This window comes from Camponotus vicinus, unplaced genomic scaffold (genome assembly GCF_025532165.1).
Source record: "Camponotus vicinus isolate PSW18456_S1 unplaced genomic scaffold, iyCamVici1.0 SCAF_8, whole genome shotgun sequence".
NCBI lineage: Eukaryota > Metazoa > Arthropoda > Insecta > Hymenoptera > Formicidae > Camponotus > Camponotus vicinus.
The window spans coordinates 1930198-1938740 of NW_028141980.1; the positions used below are offsets into that span (position 1 = coordinate 1930198).

Below are 8543 nucleotides of genomic sequence, written 5' to 3' on the forward strand. Positions count from 1 at the left end.
TTTAAGAATATCACTTTTTATGTTTAAAAATGTATGCATTACATATTTATAAATTTTTTATGAATATTTTTTTTTTATAGTACGTATTTATTATACATTTTTAAATAAACCCCCCGTCATACTTTTTCAAAACGTGACGGTCTTTCTTGCCTACTACAGATATTTAAATTATTAATTTTATCATATATTGGATATATTTATATATTACTTATTAGACATTCTTCGTAGGAAAAGTAAACAAACATTTTTACCATCTCTAGGCCATTGTTTTTTCTTAACTTGAGCATCATTAGCTTCGATCCAAATATTAGATGTTCCTTCTCTGCACATACTTATATAATGGCCTTTATCAATATCAGGGTTTTGAAAAAATACGGCATTTGTCACTTTGTACGTGTGTCCATCTATTAATATCTTAGTGGTTGGAATAGCACATAAATTAAAATCATGTGTTGCTTTCATTGATTTATCATTTTGTGATGGAAAAGATATTAAATGAATCACGATTATCTCTTTTGTCAACATTATTTCTCTTTTTAATAACATATTATTTTTTTCAGCACAATATTCACACGATTCGTTATGCAATTGAAACCAATGTGAAAAAGTAACATTTAACAAATCATTAAGATCATATTTTTTTTTCTTCAAATTATTAATAGGAATAGAAATAATAATATTATTATCAACAATAGTTTTTGTATTATCACAGGTTTTACACCGTCTTGTAGAAACTATTTGATTTCTCATGAGACTTTTTATGCAATCATATTTTTCGCAAAGAGCCATAAGAAAATCAGATGCATTTTGTTTTACGGGATTTGAAAAATATTCTCCTAAATATTGTCGTATTGAATTTGTACTTAGATTACGCACACCATTTTCATATCGACATACTAATGTACGTAAAACATCTGATTTTTCGCAATGAAACAATTGTTGTCTAATAACATTAAAATTTAATAAACACTGCAATACCGCATTTGCATAGCATGAAACTTTATCTGTATTTTCGAAACCACGTATAATCCAAGTAGTACTTCGCTCTATTTTTTCATCCGACTGTTGAATGGAAGTAATTATTTTTGGTAACGCCCATAGAACATCTTTTACTTTCGGATAACGCCCTTTTGGAGGTATTATTATTTCTGCTGTTGGTTTATGTATACGTCTTAGCCGGTTATATTCGACAATAGCTTCTTCGCTAGCCATTATTGACGAAGGATCAAAGTTAATTAAATGTAAACCATCTAAAGATGTTACTCGTGACAACGCAACGTAAACTTGACCACAATTAAATATAGAATTACCAATATCCATAATAGCACATTTCAAACTTAATCCTTGGCTTTTATGAATAGTTATACCATAACTCAGAGATAATGGAAACTGTTTTCTGGTAACATATGCTCTATCTATCACCTCAAATTTAACGTTTATTCTTTCAATTAAATATTCTGCACCTGATGGTAAAAGAAGTTTAATCTTTTCTACGTTATTAGTACATGGATTTTGTACAATTGAAATCACTTCAGTAATTGTACCGTTTACAAGACCCAAACTAGCATCAATATTACGCCGTATCATAACTTTAGCTCCAATTTTAATCGTAATTTGTTTGGAAAGCCCAGCTGTTCTTGAATTATCATCATCATTATTTGATAATACTTTTAATACTTTTTTTTTACATATGGAATACATTCAATTGTATCTTCAGCGATTAATAATATTTCTTCAGAAGCAATACGACTTAACATTGCATTATTAAGAACATCACGCATATGACAAGTGGGCAATAAACAAACGGTATCTGATGGCAGAGTGTTAATAAAATCACATAATTCGTTTAATTTAGATTCAAAAGAATTACTTTTAAAAGATACTTTTTTATTTTCAAGAATCTTACAATCAGATTTTGTGACTAAACCGAAACGAATTCTCGACAGTAATTCACGATAAGAGCCATCTCCCTGCTGACGCATATTAATTGTTAATTCATCGTAATCGAATAATGTAGTCCACAAATTAATAGCATTTAAAGAGCCAAGATATTTAGCAATTTTTTCATTTGATAAGTACATGAAAATAGGATCTTCGAGTACTGGAGGCAGTTGAAGTAAGTCTCCAAATAAAAGAATGTGCTTTCGGCCAAACCAACCATCATCGCAATCATTAGTGTCAAATATTTCGGACAATCGAAGATGTATATACATTAACATTAAATTAAATATCATTGATACTTCATCAATTACAAGAAGAATAACATCTTTAAGATCCGCTCGTAAAACTTTCAATACATGATCAGATAGTTGTTTATATTTAGGAGTCTGACCATGTTGAACGGATAATTGAAGCAACCTATGAATTGTCAAACCATCTATGTTAAATGCTGCTATTCCAGTAGGTGCTGCTACAGCAGTATCTTTATAAAGATTTTATCCAACATTTAATAGTCTTAATTAAGAAACTTTTTCCAGTACCACCTTCTCCGCTAACGTATAATCGTAATATTGATTTATCTGATTGTACAGTATCAATAACTCTATTAAATACTCGTTTTTGATCCGTATTTAATTTTGCTATCATTTCAATCACATCAATCTCTGGAATTATTTTCTCACCAAGATCTTTAAAATCTTGCATTGCTCCATCAGCCTCTACATTTTGAACACCTATTGGATTTTCAGGATCATCTTGAGATTGTTGTTTTTGTAAATCATCATCTAGACATTGTCTAACTAATTCTTCTGCAGTTTCAAATGCTCTTTGCATTTCTTCTAATTTTTCATGATATTGCAGTGCTTCTGTAAGATGTAGTTTTACTTTATAAAACGATTCGGCATAAGTATCGCATCCATTTTTAAGATCCTCTAATTTTCTCCAGGGGTTGAACATAAATAATAACGAAAAGAAGTACTTTTCTGGTTGGTTATTAACATTAAATCTATAATGATTAATAAGATGTCCGCGCCGTCGTCGTTTAACATATTGATTATTACCTATTTTATAATATTCAATCTTTTTACTACTTGGTTTAATCTTCGTGATATCGTACCATTGTGCAAATTCATAAAGAGATTTTTCTTCTAATTCATTTGGTCTTTGTGGATAATAATTATCTATCAAAGATGGATAAAATATATCTGTAGATTCAGCATTAAGGGCTTCAATTTCTTTACGGTTTTTTAATCTTCTGTATCGTATCTGATTAACATCTAACCATCTAATAGTCGTATTTCGATCAGTTCCATGTAAAGGAATATTTAGCAATGTATCAGCAGCTTCAAGAATTCCACATTCTCTGTTATTCGTAAATCGCAAAGCAATATTCCATAGACGACTTGCTAATGATTTGTTTTTACTATCTTTACTTTTAAGAATAGAATCAGACAATTCACTTTTTCCCGCTTTATTCATATATTTAGTAACGTAATAAGTAAGCAATGATGATTTTTCACCAATATATTGTATATCCATATTGCCTTCCCATGCAGTAAGCACAACAGGATTATAATCATTTATAAGAACTTCATTGTCTGTTCGAGGAAGATTATAAAGTCTACTTTTATGTTTCAATTGTTTCCTTCCTGCTATTGAAGTTGCCACATCCCTCATTTTCAAAGTTTCAGTAACGGGACGAGGAAATCCAAAGCGACACACACGAAGAACCTTATTACTTTCTGTTTTTTTAGAACGAAGACAATAATCGTTATGTATGTGTCGTTGATGTGTATTAACACGTCTATATAATAACGGTGAAATATTTTTATTCGGCAATTTACAACTTACGTGTTCTAAAATAAATTTAGAAACTTCTTCAACAGTAGACTCACCAAAAATTGGTGCATCCTTAATCCAAATTAATAAGTGAAAGTGTTGTATACCTCTACCTTGATATTCTCGACGCCAGAAATAGTGAGTTACTTCTCCAATAGGATTATCTTTTGAATTAATAAAATCAAGCATTGCCTGGAATTTATTATCAAGGAATCTTGTTGTTGACACGGGATCTTTAGCAATTAATACGCTAACAGATAATGAAGTATCATTCCAGCCATTTATTCTACGAATATATGCACCTAAATCTTCCCATAACCATTCACTCGGACTTAATGTCAAAAACCATATTGCAGGTCCATAATGTTGCGCCATACACTTTAAATCACTTCTCGGTCTACGCCAATATTGTTCTGTATTTCGGAGCGTAGAAAATATTGTACTCAAATTAGATTCCAACAGATCTTTTGACATTGCATCTAAATATTCTGCAGCTGTATAACGAGCTCGTTGATCAGTTATATTTAATTTATGAAAAATTCCTCGACTTAATTGACGCATATTTGCGTCGTTCAATAAATAAAATAAATATTGTGGATTTAATCTATACTGTGGATGTTTGGATATCAAACGACATTTTATAAATTCATAATCATGAAGTTTGACTTGTCTAGTCTCATGTTGACCATACATGCCAAAGGGGTATAAATCTGGAAAACACATTAAATCTAAATTTTTTTCACGGTTATCCAAGGGCATATCTTGAACTTTTAACATTTGATATAAATCTGTTGAAGTTTTATTTGCTTTTTTTTCATATAAAGGGTATATAGTATATTGCTCATAATAACCATCGTTTCCATCAGTAACCTGAGTTAACATTGCTTTTCGTTGACCATCTAATGTAATTTCCACATCGTTTTTCGTGTCTTTTATTGAATTATTCAATAACTCATTATCTGATGTCATTTCTACATCATGTTCTGTTTCTTTTATCAAATCATTTAATTCATCATTTAATGCTGCTTCTTCTGTTTCTTCCATTTGAAATTCTGAATCTTTTAATTTTGGCAAACATAATTCATTATAATTATTTGGCAATATAATATGAGAATATAAAGGATTATTACTTTTTAACCATGTTAAGGCATCAAATACCTTTTTAACATCAACTACCTCTTCCCAAATAATTTTTGATTTTGTTGGAACACCTCTAACAAGAATAAACAGTTCGTGATTCATATTTATAGGATCACTTTTATCACATAATTTGTCAAATGTTTCTTGCAATGGAAGTGGTAGATGAAACGTTCTACCTTTAACTTTTTGCATCATTTGTCTTTGAGGTAACTTTTTATTCATGACAGTTCCCATCTTAAGGACAGTTTGAAACGCTTTAGCTCTTTGTATAAGAATTTTTTCGAATGTATTAAGAGATGATATTATTTCGGGTACATGATTTGTGAAGAGGTTATTCCAAATACAATATGCAGGCATTAAACCTTTATGAAATTTGCCTCTACAATAATTACATATATATCGTGTATCTTTTTGTGTTGTATTTTGTTGTATTCGTAGCATTAAATCTCTCCACATTGGATTGTCTATTTTCACTCGACTAGTGAGTTTAGTAACATATCTTCTATAACACAACCTCTCACATGATACACAAACATATTCTGGTGTATCTACTGAACGTTTAGTTAGAGCCTTAAATGCTTCACTATATCTAGATATAATGTCATCATCGCTCAGAATAGTTTCTGTTTGTTGATGTTTGTACATATCTGCTTTTTCTTGTGCAGAAGTTGCTATTTCCTCCAATGTTTTCACATCAGCAGAAGCTAATGCTTTATCTAGTTTTTCCATCTCTCGATAGGAAGCTGTCAATTGATAAGTTAAACGCTTCATATTTCTTACTTTTGGAAAATGAGGTGATAATAATTGAACAGGAAGAAACATTCCTTTGCAAAGCGTTAAATCAATATGACAGCTACGCGTATGGCCTAATTTCTCATCTGAAGTTTTCATAGTACATTCATGAATTTTTGATTTTAATTTTGGCACATTTTTTAAAGTACATGTACTTATAGTTTCAAGAAACTTTTGATAACGATTAATTAAAAGTGGATTATTAATTTTACATGAAGTACTGCACGACCATGATTTTTTCGCTCTTGTTTCTTCTAGCGGTAATATATTAACAATTTTTCCTTCTGTATTTATTATCAAAGGCTCCGATGAAGTTTTTATCAATGGCATTTTATCTACTTTTCCTTCATTCAAAGGTTTTTCTGCAGTTACATGATGATACGTAGAATCAATGAAATAATTTTCCGATGAGGCTGTGTGTGCAGATATACCACATAACGCTGCTAATTTATCCTCATTAGTAGAATTTTCCGCAAAAATCAGATTTAGTTCGGTCAGATTTACTTCTGCTTTTTGTCTAATCAAAGCTAAAATTTTATATACATTACGAATATAAGACTTTCTTACATACATACACCACCGTACGATTTTTTCAGCTTTTAATCGTTTTTCGATATGATCTGTAATATTAAGTTTCTTTGCAATATTTTGTATATATACTTCTGAAGAATGATGAAGTTTTATAGTGTTTTGGGACCGAAATTTTCTATACTTTTTCAAAATTTTTTTTCGAACATCATAATTTTTTACTGTAGGTACGGATTCTTTACTTTTCTGATAATAACGTTTGTTGTAAAGCCATTTACGAGTAGGATCTAATCTTTTTTGTCTATCTCGTTCACGTTGAGAGTTCTTAGAATAATTTACGCACTTTTTTGCGCGTCTATTTTTTGAATTACATTTATATCGATATCGATCTTTAACGCGTTCCTCTTTTAAATTCCGCTGATATCGATTACGTTTTTTAACGCGTTCCTCTTTTAAGTTCTGCTGATATCGATTACGCTTTTTAACGCGTTTATCTTCCAAGTTTTGTCTATATCGTTCGCGTTGTTTAACGCGCCTATCTTCTAAGTTTTGTCTATACCAATCACGTTGTTTAGCACGTCTATCTTCTAAGTTCCGTTTATATCGATTACACAGTTCAAAAAAATTGTTTTCTAAATCTTGATCATATTGATTGAATTGTGCAGCAAGATTATTTTCTGAATCTTGTTGTTCAACTTGATCATGATTATCTAAATCTTGTATGTAACGTACACGTTTGTTAACGCTTTCATTTTCCAAATACTGACATTTATTTTCATTAGTATTATTTAACAGAATATTATTTTCACATTGAAAATGTTTTTCAGCGCATTTTTGTTCAAAGTTCTCGTTTGTATTTTGTTCACAAGTGATAATATCATAAATAATCACATTTGATTAATTGCTATTAAATGAATCATTATTGATGTCAATTTTGCAGTTATTACTTCCAATATAAAGCTTATTTTGAAGATATTTATTACTTTCTTCATAAATCTCAATATCTGTTTTCATGAGATTTTCTAGGTTGTTTTTCGTTATTAATTGTAATTCATTATTACTTAATTCTTTTTTTAATTCATAATTAAGACGCTTTCTTTTTAAACAATTTAATTTTTGTTGTTTTGTTTCACATTGTCGTGTTACGTCCAGACCCTTAAAAGGTCGGGCCGTCTGGAAAGACGCAACCTACTTACCCGGTGACACACTTTTCGGGCGTGTGTATAGATCGGGTCGAGCGCACTGTCAGGGGCCTGGCACAGGTCAGTGACCAGAATGGTCCCTTTAACTCTGTGAGTGTCCCAGGCCGTTACGCTCGTCGGTCCCTTTTCGGTAAGAGAATCGAATCTCTTTTACTCGGGACGGGACCCTGTGCGATTTCGGACTTCAAGGAATGAGAACGGGTAGCAAAATTAAATGAAGATTTTATTATAAATTATCATTTATTCAATAATTAGTCGTTTGAGCGATATGAAATGTTTACATAAAGATCTTTTCTAAAATACAAAATATAGTTGAAAATTTTATATGTGTGTTGTTTGTATGTGTGAGGGAATTTCCGCGGGTGTTACATTGGTTCGGAGGACGTCAGCCAGGAATAAAAGTGGTAAATCTAATCTTAAGTATTACCCCTGGCTGGAGATTATTACAATCTTGTTACTTTTAATTTAAAATTTGCTATCTAAACAGGTATATTATAGGTGGGGAAGAGAAAAAAAAAAGGGGGGGGGAGCACAAAAGGTCAAGGATTTTCAAATTGGATAGTGGACGGAGGGAATTTCTTCCACAGGGCTTGTATAGGAACTCCTAATGGAAGGTGGAAGCCAGGGAGATGCCAAGCAATTATAGCATCGGGAGGGGCAGTGGTAAGGTAGTGAAGGAGCTCCTCGTGATAAACAGGACCGGGGCCCACACGGAAAGTTCCTTCGGGAATGGGGAAGTCGATGAGGGGAAACTGTGATAGGAAATAACTTAGAGGGTGAGAAGGGAGAGGTTCGGGAGTTTCAGGGGTGTCGGGATGTTCCGACAGGGAATCGGGAGGGAAGTCGAAATCGGGGGAATCTTGTTCAAGGTCGGGAAGATCTCTCGCGAAATCCTCCAGAGCCTCGCTGAACTCAGAAAACTCCGAGGAGGTGGAAGGAGAAGGAGGGTCTGAGTCGAGGGTGATGACAGGTATGGGAGGGGTACGCTCCCGGACAGGAGGTGAGGGGGAACGAGGGGGTTCGGGAGAAGGCAAAGGAGAGGGTTCGAATACAAGGGTTGATGAAGTAGCTGGGGAAGGAGAAAATTCTGGTGGGGTCGGGGTA

The 8543-nt window shown here is 32.4% G+C and overlaps 1 pseudogene; it reads right to left on the reverse strand.

Moving 5' to 3' along the window:
- Positions 1 to 204: 204 nt before the first annotated feature.
- Positions 205 to 6511, reverse strand: LOC145976265 (uncharacterized; annotated as a pseudogene).
- Between the last annotated feature and the right edge of the window lie 2032 nt (positions 6512 to 8543).